Source organism: Hordeum vulgare, chromosome 5H, assembly GCF_904849725.1.
Source record: "Hordeum vulgare subsp. vulgare chromosome 5H, MorexV3_pseudomolecules_assembly, whole genome shotgun sequence".
Classification (NCBI taxonomy): domain Eukaryota; kingdom Viridiplantae; phylum Streptophyta; class Magnoliopsida; order Poales; family Poaceae; genus Hordeum; species Hordeum vulgare.
The window spans coordinates 42,105,563-42,125,441 of NC_058522.1; the positions used below are offsets into that span (position 1 = coordinate 42,105,563).

The window sequence follows — 19,879 nt, forward strand, 5'->3', positions numbered from 1 at the left end:
TAGCAAGCATCTCCAACTACTAGAAATCATTAAGGTAAACCCAACCATATCATTAAACATCAAGTCCTCTTTACTCCCATACGCACACAACTCCCCTACTTGGGTGTAACTTGTAAGCTTTTTTCACTCTAGCTACCCACTATAAGCGAATCATAAACATATTACAAACCCCCCATCGTGAATCTTTCACGTGTGCGCCTCACGAAAAGCACCTTAGGACAGTACCCTCCGGGGTTGGATCTCTCTCTCTCTCTATTTATCTCATGTTTACGCGACCTGCTTTGTGACGCTTCGCCGTTTCTTAAATATCCGAAGATTAGTAACTCCCATCGGGCTGAAATTTTGAGGGGATTTTATCGGAAAATTAACTTTATTGCGACCAAAAGAGAGCTCCAACCGAGTTAAGGGATGGCCACAAGGGGCGCGCCCTGTTTGGTTGTGGGGCCCTAGGGCACCGTCTTGCGTCGATTCCGACTCACAAAATTCACATATATTCCAAAAAATATCGTAATTTTTTATCGCGTTTGAAGTCCGTTTGATATGGATTTTGTGCGAAACAAAACACACACAAAAAATAGGAACTGGTACTAGGCGCTAGGTTAATAGGTTAGTGCTCAAAAATAATATAAACTGATAAATAATTACTAAAAAATCATCCTAGAACGATAATACAATAACACGTAACAATTAAAAATTATAGATACGTTGTAGACGTATCAGCAAGCCAGCCAAATTCTCTCACATGCGGCCATAGCTACCGCAGTGTACTTTGCCACGCATGAAGAAGTCGAGACAACCTTCTGCCTCAGCGATTGCTTGTTGAGGAGACTGCTCCCTAGGAAGAACCATATGCGAGAGGTGCTCTTCGTGGAGTCCAAGTCACCAACGTGGTCAGAGTCACTATAACCGACCAGGTTGTCATCGTCGTCATGATGATACACACATGCATGTGTGATCGTGCATGCGATGTACCCGAGGAGGTGCTTGACCGCCGCGAGATAATCGCTGGTGGGAGCCTCCATGAACCTGCTCACGAACCCGACGACGAATGAGATGTCTAGTTGGGTGTGCACGAGATACCTCGGGCTGTCGATGATGCTTCGATAGAAAGTAGCGTCCACCGACTTCTCCTTGTGTAACGACCCGAACCTGATAAGATTCGATGTCTCTATGCTTGTTGTGCTAGTCCCTGGATCATTAGCTAGCACAGAGAGTACACAATTTAATATCAAGAATGAACCACATGTCATAATATTACATCATAGATCTAGAATTACAATATTGCATAACTCAAGCTAGCATACAAACAAAACACAACGGAAAGGTAAATAAAATCTCCATGAAGTCCATCAGCACCACAAGTAAAATTCAAGTATAGACATTGGAACCCTACATTGTATCACTCACTCGTCACATAAAATCTACAACGTGATAAGTTGAATGTATTGGAAAATTGCACATAAATGATATAGCAAACCTACATCTACAATGCAAAGTATGACACTCCATAGAGATATGTAAAGTTTACTCCAAATGGAAGCTATTGTACACCGATTATGTCTAGTCTTCATGAGCGTGGGTGAAAACTACTAGGGAGCACACAACCGTGTGCACCCCATAATGCAACCCTACCAATGAGCACACAACCGTGGGTGGGTACACCACAATGCAACCTTACTTAGGGAAGCACGCGACCGTGGGAAGATACACCACAATGCAACCCTCATATAAACTACTCGGAGCACAACCATGGACCATACCCATAATGCAACTTTCCTTCTATGAAGCACACAGTCGTGGGTAGATACACCATAATGCAACCCTAAACAAGACGAAGCACAACCATGAAGAATGTCCATAATGCAACCTTGTCATCCCAAGGTGATTTTTATAATAAGTTTCTACTCAAGTTATTAACAAGTCCTCACATATAAGCTCAACAATCTCAAGAATCTACATCGTATACCAAAACGAAACTGAGCACACAATTACACAACACAAACGATACACACATAACGCAACAAGGAACATGAATCGCACCAAAACATATCCAACACATGCATCATAAAAATAGGATTAACTATGATAAAAAAGGGCAACTTGCCTTGAATGGTGCTGAAGTTCTCTAACGTTTAATTCTGATCCTCCTTACACTCCGAACAATCTATACGTTCAAGGAAGGCATCGGTAAATAAACCATACTAAATAAAGTCAACAACAATTACTTCAAATAAACTCAAATAACTGTAACATACCAGTAAGTAAATATGACCTACAAGCTAATAGAATCACAATGGAGAAGGAATCAATTATATTTGATAAACGGTTTGAACGATATGACCTCTGAAAGGATGAATTCAAATTCAAAACAAATTTGGACAGTGTGTGAAATTATTGAAAGATGGAAGACATACTGGTACAATCGATAAGGAATTAAATATGCCAAAAAGAATCATTTGAAAAAGTGCTACGGTTTGCAAGATATGGCCATATGATGGTTTGGATCAAATTTGATTAATTTCAAATTTAAATAGTGCAAAAGTGTGAAACTTTGGTTCGTATGGATCCTCCTGGTCAATACGAGAACGTAAGAAAAATAATCGATGAATTTGGACATACGGGTCAAGAGATATCACTAAACCAAAATGCACTAAAATTCTGCCAAAACAAAACGTGATGTGTTGTGCGTGTTCCCACGTGGCTCAAGTTAGGGGCTGGAACTGTCCGCTGCGGTGGCTCAAGAGCAGACGACCGTTACTTAAAGGAAAAAGATTCGACCTAAAAAAACAGAGGATTCTAATCTAAGACGTTTAAACTCGATCTAACGGGCGGAAGCAACTCACCGGAGAAAGAACAGAGCTGGCTTCACCGGACTTGAAGCAGAACGGCGCGCGGCGGCTCTACTCAATGCGGCCGGCGATCCTGTAAGTCTTCAGGCTCCGGGGAGGGTCAGATGGCTCGCGACGCATGAACGCGAACTCGGCGGTGATCTCGTGAGCGTCGGGGCTTCCTTATGCGACGGAGACGAACGGCTGAAGTTGGGCCCGGGGCGATCTCCCTCGGGAGTCCTTTGTGCGCTCGCCTCCGTGGGTTCCTGTCGGATTTGAGGATTGAGAGAGGTAGATAGGAGCAAGGGAAATCTGAGAGGGGAGACAGGAGGTGCTTGGAACCCGCGATGGTGACGAATTCGTCCAGCGTCAAGAGCTTCGGGCGTCGAACTCCAGCGAGATCCAAAAATTGAGGCGAACGGCGAGAAACGGCACGGGAGGTCGAAGAACTTATTGGGCGTCGGAATTCGAACTCCAACTTGCACGTGGAGTCGAGGGATCGATCGAATCGACTGACTCATCAATATCGCTGCAGCTCGGCGAGTTACAGTGTTTCTGACGAACACGGCTCCATGGGGAAGATGACAAGTGGGGCCGGGATGTTAGTTGCACAGACGGAAACGAGAAAACAAATAAAAAAAGGGAAATGGGTTACGGGGTAGGCTGCAGACAACGGCGCTGGGCCGTCCTCTCTTGTTGTGCTACTGCTGCTCCAGCGCACAGGGCGATGGATAGATATAGACTACACTGTGCGGTCCACGTTCAAAGTAGAAACTACGAATACTATTTATTAATTTACAGGAGAAATATAAAATGTCTAAAGAAATATAAAGCTCAATCCAATAATCCCAAAATCTTACAGAAAAATGTTATTAAAATTATAAAAACTGCAAACATTTTTTCCAAATATCAAATTTAATAAATAATAAAACGTAATATTTTTATTACATTTATTTTGGCCTTCAAAAATGTTCCATAAATATTTTCGAACTCCATAGAAATATACAAATAATTTTCAAATCCTTTCCTATATTATATTTTAAGAAGTCATATTATCTTCACTCACGGTTGCTTTGAATATTTTAAATACCCAATATAAAATTAAACTCCAAAATTTTCAAATCCTAGCCAAATTTAGCAACACTCAATCAACCGAAGGAAATTTTAACTAATCTATTAAATTACCCAACATTCCCAAATTCTAAGTTTTGGGATGTTACACCTTGCTCTCTTTGATAAGCTTGCGTCGTGCCTCTATCGGGTAGTCCACGGCATGCCAGTTTTGCCATTCCTGATTGCCCGAGCATTTTGATGGTGTAGGCCGCGTGAGTGATCCTTGTGCGACCACACACGTGGTTCACCTCCATCCCGAGCTAGTATCGGAGCAACCCGAGGCCGCTCATGCTGAAGGGTCACTTCATTTCCTCCTTGGTGCATTGAACCTCTTCATGTTGTGCCCCGGTGATGACCAAGTCATCGACATACATGCCGACTATGAACAACGTGTTTGAGGTTCCACACGAGTACACACCATGCTTAGAAGTAGTGTGTATGAACTCAAGGGATGCGAGGCTTGCATCGAGCTTGACGTTCCACGCCCTTGGGGCTTGTCGGAGACTCTACAGGGCCTTATGTAGCTGGTACACGCCTTGCTGGTGGTTCTTGGCAATGAAACCTAATGGCTGGGAGACGTACACCTCCCCATTAAGGTCACCATTGAGGAATGCCAACTTGACATCCTTGTGGTGTACCTCCCACCCACGGTGAGCAGCCACAACAAGGATGAGCCGTACATACTCCAGCCTTGCCACCAGAGCAAAGACTTCCTTGAAGTCCACCCTCTGCGATGCATGTAGCATTTTCCGTTGAGGCGTGTCTTATGCTTGACAATGGCGTTGTGCTTGTCCTTCTTCACCTTGAACACGCACTTGATACCGATGGCTCGATGCCCTGCATGCACTATCGTGAGTGTCCAAGTGGCGCTGTTGTTGATCTACGCCAGCTCATCCAGCATCGTGCGACGCCAACAATCCTCTTGCTCGGACTTCGTGAATGTGGTCGGCTACTTGTTGGCCATCAGATGCACGACATCGTCGTCATCAATGTCCTCATCCTCAGGCTGCTACGACATCGTTGCGGCCTCACCAAGATGGCCCTCCATGCGTTGACACATGTGTGGTGCGCCAACGCTATCGTCGGCGTCGAACATCGCTCACCTTTTAGTTTGTGGTGTTGTGAACTGCGTCCCGAGAACCACCTTGCTTGACGGCGAGGTGTCTAAGGACGTTGTACCCGGGGTTGCAGTTCTCGGTTCCACACCTCCTATGCTTCCCGGGGTTTCGCCTCCTCGGATTGTAGAGTATGATGCCAGGTGAGCTTCCCTGGCAACGGCGCCAGAAATGCTTCTGCTACTGCAACAAAAGACCTTCCAACGGCGCCAGAAATAGGAGTATTGCTTGATACTCCTCGGCAACGGCACCCGGAATCCTTCAGCTGCGGCTACGCCTTAAGGGACTTCCTAGGCAAGTATGCAAAGGATTTCCCCCGTGGCCTTGGAGCCTTGCGTTGGTGTTCCCTCGAAGCGGAAAGGATGATGTAGCGTAGCGGTGGTAAGTATTTCCCTCAGTTTGAGAACCAAGGTATCAATCCAGTGGAGGAGTATCTCAAGATCCTGCACAAACACAAAACTTGCTCCCAACGCTATGAAGGGGTTGTCAATCCCTTATAGGTTGTTTGCCAAGTGAGAACTGAAAGCAACAAAGTAACAAAGCAAAGTAAAAGCGAAGTGTAAACGATGGATGTGAATAGACCCGGGGGCCGTAGTGTTTACTAGTGGCTTCTCTCATGAAAGAAAGTAGACGGTGGGTGAACAAATTACTGTCGAGCAATTGATAGAACCCCGCAAAGTCGTGACGATATCTATGCCATGATTGTTTCTATGGGCATCACGTCCGAAACAAGTAGACCGATACTTTCTGCATCTACTACTATTACTCCACACGTCGACCGCTATCAATCATGCATCTAGTGTATTAAGTCCATAAGAACAGAGTAACGCCTTAAGCAAGATGACATGATGTAGAGGGATAATCTCAAACCAATGATAAAAACCCCATCTTTTTACCCTTGATGGCAACTACTTGATGTGTGCCTTGCTGCCCCTACTTTCACTGGGAAAGGTCACCACATGGTAGAACCCAAAACCAAGCACTTCTCCCATTGCAAGAATCATAGATATAGTTGGCCAAACAAAACCCAAGACTCGGAGAGACTTACAAGGATATCAAATCATGCATATAAGAAATCAGCAAAGAGTCAAATATATATCATAGATAATCTGATCACAAATCCACAATTCATCGGATCTCGACAAACACACCACCAAAGAAGATTACATCGGATAGATCTGCACGAAGATCATGGAGAACATTGTATTGAAGATCCAAGAGATAGAAGAAGCCATCTAGCTACTAACTACGGAGCCGTAGGTCTGAAGTCAACTACTCACGAGTCATTGGAGGGGCGATGATGATGAAGCCCTCCAACTCCAAAGCCCCCTCCGGCAGGGTGCCGGGAAGGGTCTCTAGATGAGATCCCGTGGAAACGGAAGCTTGCGGCGGCGGAAAAGTATTTTCGAGGCTCCCCGGAGTTTTTGCGGAATATTTGGGAATTTATAGGCCAAAGACCTAGGTCAGGGGGCGGCCAGGGAGGCCACAAGACTGCCCACTGCCGCCTCCCCCCTGGTGGCAGAGTGGGGGCTTGTGGGCTCCGTGGAGCCCACCTGGCTTGGCCCAAAAGCCCGCTGGTCTTTTTTCGTTCGGGAAAAAATCATTTCGGGGTTTTTCTTCCGTTTGGACTCCGTTCCAAAATCAGATGTGAAAAGAGTCAAAAACACGGAAAAAACAGGAACTGGCACTTGGCACTGAATTAATAAGTTAGTCCCAAAAAGATATAAAAGGTACATAAAACAACCAAAGAAGACAAGATAACAGCGTGAAACCATCAAAAATTATAGATACGCTTGAGATGTATCAAGCATCCCCAAGCTTAACTCCTGCTCGTCCTCGAGTAGGGAAGTGATAAGAATGGATTTTTTATGCTTTCATGCTACCTAGCATAGGTGTCCTTTGTAATTCCTCTTATGTGACATGAATGTTCAGATCCATTAGATTCAAAACAATAGTTTTCTATTGACGTGGAAACAATAATAATTCAAGCAAACTAGCAAAGTAATCATGAACTTTCAAAATAACAAGGCCAAAAGAAAGTTATCCCTACAAAAGCATATAGTGTGGCTATGCTCTATCATCATTGCACAACGAATTTAAATCATGCACAACCCCGGTATTGGCCAAGTAATTGTTTCACACCTTTACTTTCTCAAACATTTTCAACTCTCACGCAATACATGAGCGTGAGCCATGGTTATAGCACTATAGATGGTGTGGAATGTAGTGGAGGTTGCAAGACAAAAAAGGAGAAGATAGTCTCATTAACTAGGCATATCAATGAGTTGTGGAGATGCTCATCAATAGATATCAATGTGAATGAGTAGGGACTGCCATACAAATGATGCACTAGAGCTACGAGTATGTGAAAGCTCTTAAAGAAAACTAGTGGGTGTGCATCCAACTTGCTTGCTCACGAAGACCTAAGGCAATTTTGAGGAAGCCTATCATTGGAATATACAAGCCAAGTTATATAACGAAAATTTCCCACTAGCTATATGGTGGTGACAAAACGAGAGACTCTCAATCATGAAGATCATGGTGCTTAATGTGCACAAGTGCGGAAAAAGTGGTAGCATTGTCCCTTCTCTCTTTTTCTCTCATTTTTTATTTGGTGGGCTATTTGGCCTCTTTTTTTGTGGGCTTCTTTGGCCTCTTTTATTTCCTCACATGGGACAATGCTCCATTAATGATGATCATCACACTTTCAACTCAAAACTTAGAGTAATGATGACTCTATATGGAATGCCTTCGGTAGTGTACCGTGGCAATGATATAGCATGGCATAGACATCAATGGAAACATCATGCTAGCTATCTTACGATCATGCAATGGCAATTTGACATGGTGGCACATATCATGGTGGTAGTTGCATGGCAATATATCTCGGAATGACTTTGAAAAAGCCATAATAGGTAGGTATGGTGGCTGTTTTGAGGGAGGCTAATGGTGGGTTTTGTGCACCGGCGAAAATTGCACGACACTAAGAAGGTAGTGATGGTGGAAGGTGAAAGTGTTGTTGGGTAACGTTGCATGGGAAACAAAAAATTTCCTACGCGCACGAAGACCTATCATGGTGATGTTCATCTACGAGAGGGGATTTCCGATCTACGTACCCTTGTAGATCACACAGCAGAAGCGTTAGTGAACGCGATTGATGTAGTGGAACGTCCTCATGTCCCTCGATCCGTCCCGCGAACCGTCCCACGAACCGTCCCGCGAACCGTCCCACGATCTAGTGCCGAACGCACGGCACCTCCACGTTGAGCACACGTACAGCTCGACGATGATCTCGGCCTTCTTGATCCAGCAAGAGAGACGGAGAGGTAGATGAGTTCTCCGGCAGCGTGACGGCGCTCCGGAGGTTGGTGGTGATCTGATCTCGGCAGTGCTCCGCCCGAGCTCCGCAGAAACGCGATCTAGAGGTAAAACCGTGGAGGTATGTGGTCGGGCTGCCTTTTAAAAGTTGTCTCAAATCAGCCCTAATTGCTCCATATATATAGGAGGAGGGAGGGGAGGCTTGCCTTGAGGCTCAAGGAGCCCCAAGGGCTGCGCACCAAGGGGAGGAGGAGTCCTCCTCCAATCCTAGTCCAACTAGGATTGGAAAGTGGAGTCCTTCTCTCCTTTCCCACCTCCCTTTTTTTCCCTTTCTCTTTGATTTTCTAACCTTGGCACATAGGGCCCTCTTGGGCTGTCCCAACAGCCCACCAAGGGCTGGTGCGCCACCCCCAAGGCCTATGGGCTTCCCCCGGGTGGGTTGCCCCCCCCGGTGAACACCCGGAACCCATTCGTCATTCCCGGTACATTCCCGGTAACTCCGAAAACCTTCCGGTAGTCAAATGAGGTCATCCTATATATCAATCGTCCTTTCCGGACCATTTCGGAAACCCTCGTGACGTCCGTGATCTCATCCGGGACTCCGAACAACATTCGGTAACCAACCATATAACTCAAATACGCATAAAACAACGTCGAACCTTAAGTGTGCAGACCCTGCGGGTTCGAGAACTATGTAGACATGACCCGAATGATTTCTCGGTCAATATCCAATAGCGGGACCTGGATGCCCATATTGGATCCCACATATTCTATGAAGATCTTATCGTTTGAACCTTAGTGCCAAGGATTCATATAATCCCGTATGTCATTCCCTTTGTCCTTCGGTATGTTACTTGCCCGAGATTCGATCGTCAGTATCCGCATACCTATTTCAATCTCGTTTACCGGCAAGTCTCTTTACTCGTTCCGTAATACAAGATCCCGCAACTTACACTAAGTCACATTGCTTGCAAGGCTTGTGTGTGATGTTGTATTACCGAGTGGGCCCCGAGATACCTCTCCGTCACACGGAGTGACAAATCCCAGTCTCGATCCATACTAACTCAACGAACACCTTCAGAGATACCCGTAGAGCATCTTTATAGTCACCCAGTTACGTTGCGACGTTTGATGCACACAAAGCATTCCTCCGGTGTCAGTGAGTTATATGATCTCATGGTCATAGGAACAAATACTTGACACGCAGAAAACAGTAGCAACAAAATGACACGATCAACATGCTACGTCTATTAGTTTGGGTCTAGTCCATCACGTGATTCTTCTAATGACGTGATCCAGTTATCAAGCAACAACACCTTGTATATAATTAGAAGACCCTGACTATCTTTGATCAACTGGCTAGCCAACTAGATGCTTGCTAGGGATAGTGTTTTTTCTATGTATCCACACATGTATATAAGTCTTCATTCAATACAATTATAGCATGGATAATAAACGATTATCTTGATACAGGAATTATAATAATAACTATATTTATTATTGACTCTAGGGCATAATTCCAACAGTCTCCCACTTGCACTAGAGTCAATAATCTAGCCCTCACATCATCATGCGAATTACATTGTAATCAATCTAACACCCATACAGTTCTGGTGTTGATCATGCTTTGCCCGTGGAAGAGGTTTAGTCAGCGGGTCTGCTACATTCAGATCCGTGTGCACTTTGCATATATTTACGTCCTCCCCTTCGACGTAGTCGCGGATGAGGTTGAAGCGTCGTTTCATGTGTCTGGTCTTCTTGTGAAACCGTGGTTCCTTTGCTAAGGCAATGGCACCCGTGTTGTCACAGAACAAGGTTATTGGACTCAGTGCGCTTGGCACCACTCCAAGATCCGTCATGAACTGCTTCATCCAGACACCCTCCTTAGCCGCCTTCGAGGCAGCCATGTACTCCGCTTCACATGTAGAATCAGCTACGTCGCTTTGCTTGGAACTGCACCAGCTTACTGCACCCCCATTAAGAATAAATACGTATCCGGTCTACGACTTAGAGTCGTCCGGATCTGTGTCAAAGCTTGCATCGACGTAACCCTTTACGGCGAGCTCTTCGTCACCTCCATACACGAGAAACATCTCCTTAGTCCTTTTCAGGTACTTCAGGATGTTCTTGACCGTTGTCCAGTGATCCACTCCTGGATTATTCTGGAACCTGCCTGCCATACTTATGGCCAGGCTAACGTCCGGTCTAGTGCACAACATTGTATACATGATAGATCCTATGACTGAAGCATAGGGGACGGTGCTCATATGCTCTCTATCTTTATCAGTTGCTGGGCACTGAGTCTTACTCAATCTCGTACCTTGTAAAACTGGCAAGAACCCTTTCTTGGACCGTTCCATTTTGAACCTTTTCAAAACTTTATCAAGGCATGTGCTTTGTGAAAGTCCTATCAGGCGTTTTGATCTATCCATGTAGATCTTAATGCCTAGAATGTAAGCAACTTCTCCTAGGTCCTTCATAGAGAAATTTTTATTCAAGTAATCCTTTATGCTCTCCAAAAACTCTACATTGTTTCCAATCAGCAATATGTCATCTACATATAATATTAGAAACGCCACAGAGCTCCCACTCACTTTATTGTAAATACAAGATTCTCCAACCACTTGTATAAACCCAAATGCTTTGATCACCTCATCAAAGCGTTTGTTCCAACTCCGAGATGCTTGCACCAGTCCATAAATGGATCGCTGGAGCTTGCACACCTTGTTAGCATTCTTAGGATCGACAAAACCTTTGGGTTGCATCATATACAACTCTTCCTTAAGGAAACCGTTAAGGAACGCCGTTTTAACATCCATCTGCCAGATTTCATAATCGAAAAATGCAGCTATTGCTAACATGATTCTGACGGACTTAAGCATCACTACGGGTGAGAATGTCTCATCGTAGTCAACTCCTTGAACTTGTGAAAAACCTTTTGCCACAAGTCGAGCCTTATAAACGGTCACATTGTCGTCAGCGTCCGTCTTCTTCTTAAAGATCCATTTGTTCTGAATAGCCTTGCGGCCTTCAGGTAGTACTTCCAAAGTCCACACTTTGTTTTCATACATGGATCCTATCTCGGACTTCATGGCCTCCAACCATTTGTTGGAATTTGGGCCCACCATTGCTTCTTCATAATTTGCAGGTTCATTGTTGTCTAACAACATGATTGACAAAACGGGATTACCGTACCACTCTCGAGCAGCACGTGGTCTCGTCGACCTGCGTGGTTTGATAGGAACATGAACCGGAGTTTCATGATCATCATCATTAACTTTCTCCTCAATCGGCGTCGCAACGACAGGGGTTTCCCCTTGCCCCGCGCCACCATCCAGAGGGATGAGAGGTTCGACAACCTCATCAAGTTCTATCTTCCTCCCACTCAATTCTCTTGAGAAAAACTCCGTCTCGAGAAAAGCTCCGTTTTTAGCAACAAACACTTTGCCCTCGGATTTGAGATAGAAGGTGTACCCAACTGTCTCTTTTGGGTAACCTATGAAGATGCACTTTTCCGCTTTGGGTTCCAGCTTTTCAGGCTGAAGCTTTTTGACATAAGCATCACATCCCCAAACTTTAAGAAACGACAACTTTGGCCTTTTGCCATACCATAGTTCGTATGGTGTCGTCTCAACGGATTTTGATGGTGCCCTATTTAAAGTGAATGCAGCTATGTCTAATGCCTAACCCCAAAATGATAATGGCAAATCGGTAAGAGACATCATAGATCGCACCATCTCTAATAAAGTACGATTACGACGTTCGGACACACCATTACGCTGTGGTGTTCCAGGCGGTGTCAACTGTGAAACAATTCCACGTTGTCTTAAGTGAGCACCAAACTCGAAACTCAGATATTCACCCCCACGATCAGACCGTAGGAACTTGATCTTCTTGTTACGATGATTTTCAACTTCACTCTGAAATTGCTTGAACTTTTCAAATGTTTCAGACTTGTGCTTCATTAAGTAGACATAACCATATCTACTCAAATCGTCAGTGAAGGTGAGAAAATAACGATATCCACCGCGTGCCTCCACGCTCATCGGACCGCACACATCGGTATGTACGATTTCCAATAAGTCACTGGCACGCTCCATTCTTCCGGAGAACGGAGTTTTAGTCATCTTGCCCATGAGGCATGGTTCGCACGTGTCAAAGTGAATCAAAGTCAAGTGACTCCAAAAGTCCATCGGTATGGAGTTTCTTCATGCGCTTTACTCCAATATGACCTAAGCGGCAGTGCCACAAAAACATGGCGCTATCATTGTTAACTCTAACTCTTTTGGTCTCAATGTTATGTATATGTGTATCACTATCAAGATTCAATATGAACAATCCTCTCACACTGGGTGCATGACCATAAAAGATGTTACTCATAGAAATAGAACAACATTATTCTCTGACTTAAAAGAGTAACCGTCTCGCAATAAACAAGATCCAGATATAATGTTCATGCTCAACGCAGGCACTAAATAACAATTATTCAAGTTCATAACTAATCCGATGGTAACTGAAGTGGAACTGTGCCGACGGCGATTGCATCAACCTTGGAACCATTTCCTACGCGTATCGTCACTTCATCTTTCGCCAGCCTTCGCCTATTCCGCAGTTCCTGTTTCGAGTTGAAAATATGAGCAACAGAACCGGTATCGAATACCCAGGCACTACTACGAGAGCCGGTTAAGTACACATCAATAACATGTATATCAAATATACCTGATTTTTCTTTGGCCGCCTTCTTATCAGCCAGATACTTGGGGCAATTGCGCTTCCAGTGACCCATACCCTTGCAATAGTAACACTCTGTTTCAGGCTTAGGTCCAGCTTTGGGTTTCTTCGTCGGATTGGCAACAGGCTTGCCGCTCTTTTTCGAATTACCCTTCTTGCCTTTGCCGTTTCTCTTGAAACTAGTGGTCTTATTCACCATCAACACTTGATGCTCTTTACGGAGTTCAGACTCTGCGTCTTTCAGCATCGCAAACAACTCGCCGGGAGACTTGTTCATCCCTTGCATGTTGTAGTTCAACACAAAGCCCTTATAGCTTGGCGGCAGTGATTGAAGAATTCTGTCAGTGATAGCCTCTTGTGGGAGTTCAATCCCAAGCTCAGCTAGACGGTTTGAGTACCAAGACATTTTGAGTACATGTTCACTGACAGACGAATTCTCCTCCATCTTGCAAGCATAGAATTTATCGGAGGTCTCATACCTCTCGATCCGGGCGTTCTTCTGAAAGATAAACTTCAACTCCTGGAACATCTCATATGCTCCATGATGCTCAAAGCGACGTTGAAGTCCCGGTTCTAAGCCATACAAGACTGCACATTGAACTACTGAGTAGTCCTCCTTACGCGTTAACCAAGCGTTCTTAGCATCCTGGTCAGCCGTAGCGGGTGGTTCATCTCCTAGCGCAGCATTAAGGACATAATACTTCTTCCCAGCTTGTAGGATCAACTTAAGATTACGAGCCCAGTCTACAAAGTTGCTTCCATCATCTTTCAACTTAGCTTTCTCTAGGAACGTATTAAAATTCAGGGTGACTGTCGCGTGAGCCATGATCTACAACACAAATATATTCAAAGTGGACTTAGACTATGTTCAAGATAGTTAGAGTTTAACTTAATCAATTACTTGCTAAAGTCCCACTCAAAAAGTACATCTCTCTAGTCATTTGAGTGGTTCTTGACCCACTTACACTAGCTCAAGTCCGATCATCACGTGAGTTGAGTATAGTTTCAGTGGTAAGCTTCCCTATGCTAATCATATCAACTATATGATTCATGATCGACCTTTCGGTCTCATGTGTTCCGAGGCCATGTCTGCACATGCTAGGCTCGTCAAGCTTAACCCGAGTGTTCCGCATGTGCAACTGTTTTGCACCCGTTGTATGTGAACGTTGAGTCTATCACACCCGATCATCACGTGGTGTCTCGAAACGACGAACTGTAGCAACGGTGCACAGTCGGGGAGAACACAATTTCGTCTTGAAATTTTAGTGAGAGATCACCTCATAATGCTACCGTCGTTCTAAGCAAAATAAGGTGCATAAAAGGATTAACATCACATGCAATTCATAAGTGACATGATATGGCCATCATCACGTGCTCCTTGATCTCCATCACCAAAGCACCGGCACGATCTTCTTGTCACCGGCGCCACACCATGATCTCCATCAACGTGTCGCCATCGGGGTTGTCGTGTTACTCATGCTATTACTACTAAAGCTACATCCTAGCAAAATAGTAAACGCATCTGCAAGCACAAACGTTAGTTTAAAGACAACCCTATGGCTCCTGTCGGTTGCCGTACCATCGACGTGCAAGTCGATATTATCTATTACAACATGATCATCTCATACATCCAATATATCACATCACATCGTTGGCCATATCACATCACAAGCATACCCTGCAAAAACAAGTTAGACGTCCTCTAATTTTGTTGTTGTATGTTTTATGTGGTGACCATGGGTATCTAGTAGGATCGCATCTTACTTACGCAAACACCACAACAGAGATATATGAATTGCTATTTAACCTTATACAAGGACCTCCTCGGTCAAATCCGATTCAACTAAAGTTGGAGAAACCGACACTTGCCAGTCATCTTTGAGCAAAGGGGGTTACTCGTAGCGATGAAACAAGTCTCTCGTAAGCGTACGAGTAATGTCGGTCCAAGCCGCTTCAATCCAACAATACCGCGGAATCAAGAAAAGACTAAGGAGGGCAGCAAAACGCACATCACCGCCCACAAAAACTTTTGTGTTCTACTTGAGAAGGCATCTACGCATGAACCTAGCTCATGATGCCACTGTTGGGTAACGTCGCATGGGAAACAAAAATTTTCCTACGCGCACGAAGACCTATCATGGTGATGTTCATCTACAAGAGGGGATTTCCGATCTACTACCCTTGTAGATCGCACAGCAGAAGCGTTAGTGAACGCGGATGATGTAGTGGAACGTCCTCACGTCCCTCGATCCGCCCCGCGAACCGTCCCACGAACCGTCCCGCAATCCGTCCCACGATCTAGTGCCGAACAGACGGCACCTCCGTGTTCAGCACACGTACAGCTCGACGATGGTCTCAGCCTTCTTGATCCAGCAAGAGAGACGGAGAGGTAGATGAGTTCTCCGGCAGCGTGACGGCGCTCCGGAGGTTGGTGGTGATCTGATCTCGGCAGGGCTCCGCCCGAGCTCCGCAGAAACGCGATCTAGAGGTAAAACCGTGGAGGTATGTGGTCGGGCTGCCTTTTAAAAGTTGTCTCAAATCAGCCCTAATTGCTCCATATATATAGGAGGAGGGAGGGGAGGCTTGCCTTGAGTCTCAAGGAGCCCCAAGGGCTGCGCACCAAGGGGAGGAGGAGTCCTCCTCCAATCCTAGTCCAACTAGGATTGGAAAGTGGAGTCCTTCTCTCCTTTCCCACCTCCCTTTTTTTTTCCTTTCTCTTTGATTTTCTATCCTTGGCGCATAGGGCCCTCTTGGGCTGTCCCAACAGCCCACCAAGGGCTGGTGCGCCACCCCCAAGGCCTATGGGCTTCCCCGGGGTGGGTTCCCCCCCCCCCCCCCGGTTAACACCCGGAACCCATTCGTCATTCCCGGTACATTCCCGGTAACTCCATAAACCTTCCGGTAATCAAATGAGGTTATCCTATATATCTATCTTCTTTTCCGGACCATTCCGGAAACCCTCGTGACGTCCGTGATCTCATGCGGGACTCCGAACAACATTCGGTAACCAACCATATAACTCAAATACGCATAAAACAACGTCGAACCTTAAGTGTGCAGACCCTGCGGGTTCGAGAACTATGTAGACATGACCCGAGTGACTCCTCGGTCAATATCCAATAGCGGGACCTGGATGCCCATATTGGATCCCACATATTCTATGAAGATCTTATCGTTTGAACCTCAGTGCCAAGGATTCATATAATCCCGTATGTCATTCCCTTTGTCCTTCGGTATGTTACTTGCCCGAGATTCGATCGTCAGTATCCGCATACCTAGTAAACGAGATTGAAATAGGTATACGGATACTGACGATCGAATCTCGGGCAAATAACATACCGAAGGACAAAGGGAATGACATACGTGATTATATGAATCCTTGGCACTGAGGTTCAAACGATAAGATCTTCGTAGAATATGTAGGATCCAATATGGGCATCCAGGTCCCTCTATTGGATATTGACCGAGGAGTCTCTCGGGTCATGTCTGCGTAGTTCTCGAACCCGCAGGGTCTGCACACTTAAGGTTCGACGTTGTTTTATGCGTATTTGAGTTATATGGTTGGTTACCGAATGTTGTTCGGAGTCCCGGATGAGATCACGGACGTCACGAGGGTTTCCAGAATGGTCCGGAAATGAAGATTGATATATAGGATGACCTCATTTGATTACCGGAAGGTTTTCGGAGTTTCCGGGAATGTACCGGGAATGACGAATGGGTTCCGGGAGTTCACCGGGGGGGGGGGGGGCACCCACCCCGGGGAAGCCCATAGGTGTTGGGGGTGCCGCACCAGCCCTTAGTGGGCTGGTGAGACAGCCCAAAAGACGCCTATGCGCATTGGGAAGAAAATCAAAGAGGAAAAAGAAAAAAAAGGAGGAGGTGGGAAAGGGAAGAAGGACTCCACCTTCCAAACCAAGTAGGACTCGGTTTGGGAGGGGAATCCTTCCCCCCTTGGCTCGGCCGACCCCTTGGGGGTTCTTGGACCCCAAGGCAAGGCTCCCCCTCCCTCTCCTATATATAGTGGGGTTTTAGGGCTGATTTGAGACAACTTTGCCACGGCAGCCCGACCACATATCTCCACGGTTTTACCTCTAGATCGCGTTTCTGCGGAGCTCGGGCGGAGCCCTGCTGAGACGAGATCATCACCAACCTCCGGAGCGCCGTCACGCTGCTGGAGAAATCTTCTACCACTCCATCTCTCTTGCTGGATCAAGAAGGCCGAGATCATCATCGAGCTGTACGTGTGCTGAACGCGGAGGTGCCGTCCGTTCGGCACTAGATCGTGGGACTGATCGCGGGACGGTTCGCGGGGCGGATCGAGGGACGTGAGGACGTCCCACTACATCAACCGCGTTCACTAACGCTTCTGCTGTACGGTCTACAAGGGTACGTAGATCACACATCCCCTCTCGTAGATGGACATCACCATGATAGGTCTCCGTGCGCGTAGGAAGATTTTTGTTTCCCATGCGACGTTCCCCAACAGTGGCATCATGAGCTAGGTTCATGCGTAAATGTCTTCTCGAGTAGAACACAAAAGTTTTTGTGGGCGGTGATGTGCGTTTTGCTGCCCTCCTTAGTCTTTTCTTGATTCCGCGGTATTGTTGGATCGAAGCGGCTCAGACCGGCATTACTCGTATGCTTACGAGAGACTGGTTTCATCGCTACGAGTAACTCCGTTGCTCAAAGATGACTGGCGGGTGTCAGTTTCTCCAACTTTAGTTGAATCGGATTTGACCGAGGAGGTCCTTGGATGAGGTTAAATAGCAACTCATATATCTCCGTTGTGGTGTTTGCGTAAGTAAGATGCGATCCTACTAGATACCCATGGTCACCACGTAAAACATGCAACAGCAAAATTAGAGGACGTCTAACTTGTTTTTGCAGGGTATGCTTGTGATGTGATATGGCCAACGATGTGATGTGATATATTGGATGTATGAGATGATCATGTTGTAATAGAAAATATCGACTTGCACGTCGATGGTACGGCAACCGGCACGAGCCATAGGGTTGTCTTTATAACTAACGTTTGTGCTTGCTGATGCATTTACTATTTTGCTAGGATGTAGCTTTAGTAGTGATAGCATGAGTAGCACGACAACCCCGATGGCGACACGTTGATGGAGATCTGGTGTGGCGCTGGTGACAAGAAGATCGTACCGGTGCTTTGGTGATGGAGATCAAGAAGCACGTGATGATGGCCATATCATGTCACTTATGAATTGCATGTGATGTTAATCCTTTTATGCACCTTATTTTGCTTAGAACGACGGTAGCATTATGAGGTGATCTCTCACTAAAAAAATTTCAAGACAAAATTGTGTTCTCCCCGACTGTGCACCGTTGCTACAGTTCGTCGTTTCGAGACACAACGTGATGATCGGGTGTGATAGACTCAACGTTCACATACAACGGGTGCAAAACAGTTGCGCACGCGGAACACTCGGGTTAAGCTTGACGAGCCTAGCATGTGCAGACATGGCCTCGGAACACATGAGACCGAAAGGTCGATCATGAATCATATAGATGATATGATTAGCATAGGGATGCTTAACACTGAAACTATGCTCAACTACAGTGATGATCGGACATGAGCTGGTGTAAGTGGATCGTGAACCACTCGAATGACTAGAGAGATGTACTTTTTGAGTGGGAGTTTAGCGAATAATTTGATTAAGTTAAACTCTAATTATCTTGAACATAGTCTAAGTCCACTTTGAACATATTTGTGTTGTAGATCATGGCTCACATGACAGTCATCCTGAATTTTAATACATTCCTATAGAAAGCTAAGTTGAAAGATGATGGAAGCAACTTTGTAGACTGGGCTCGTAATCTTAAGCTAATCTTACAAGCTGGGAAGAAGTATTATGTCCTTAATGCTGCGCTAGGAGATGAACCACCCGTTACGGCCGATAAGGATGTTAAGAACGCTTGGTTAGCACGTAAGGAGGACTACTCAATAGTTCAATGTGCAGTCTTGTATGGCTTAGAACCGGGACTTCAACGTCGCTTTGAGCGTCATGGAGCATTTGAGATGTTCCAGGAGTTGAAGTTTATCTTTCAGAAGAACGCCCGGATCGAGAGGTATGAGACCTCCGATAAATTCTATGCTTGCAAGATGGAGGAGAACTCGTCTGTCAGCGAACATGTGCTCAAAATGTCTGGGTACTCAAACCGTCTAGCTGAGCTGGGGATTGAACTCCCGCAAGAAGCTATCACTGACAGAATCCTTCAATCACTGCCGTCAAGCTATAAAGGCTTTGTGTTGAACTACAACATGCAAGGGATGAACAAGTCTCCCGGCGAGTTGTTTGCGATGCTGAAAGTCGCAGAGTCTGAACTCCGTAAAGAGCATCAAGTGTTGATGGTGAATAAGACCACTAGTTTCAAGAGAAACGGCAAAGGCAAGAAGGGTAATTCGAAAAAGAGCGGCAAGCCTGTTGCCAATCCGACGAAGAAACCCAAAGCTGGACCTAAGCCTGAAACATAGTGTTACTATTGCAAGGGTATGGGTCACTGGAAGCGCAATTGCCCCAAGTATCTGGCTGATAAGAAGGAGACCAAAGAAAAATCAGGTATATTTGATATACATGTTATTGATGTGTACTTAACCGGCTCTCGTAGTAGTGCCTGGGTATTCGATACCGGTTCTGTTGCTCATATTTGCAACTCGAAACAGGAACTGCGGAATAGACGAAGGCTGGCGAAAGATGCAGTGACGATGCGCGTGGGAAATGGTTCCAAGGTTGATGCAATCGCCGTCGGCAC

General features: G+C 45.7%; 1 long non-coding RNA gene across 1 annotated transcript; it reads right to left on the minus strand.

Moving 5' to 3' along the window:
• Positions 1-621: 621 nt before the first annotated feature.
• LOC123397593 lies at positions 622-3,447 on the minus strand. The gene is made up of 3 exons (XR_006609983.1): positions 3,171-3,447; positions 2,844-3,094; positions 622-2,164 (listed from the first exon to the last, which is right to left on the minus strand). It is a non-coding gene; the product is annotated as an uncharacterized LOC123397593 (long non-coding RNA).
• Positions 3,448-19,879: the final 16,432 nt, after the last annotated feature.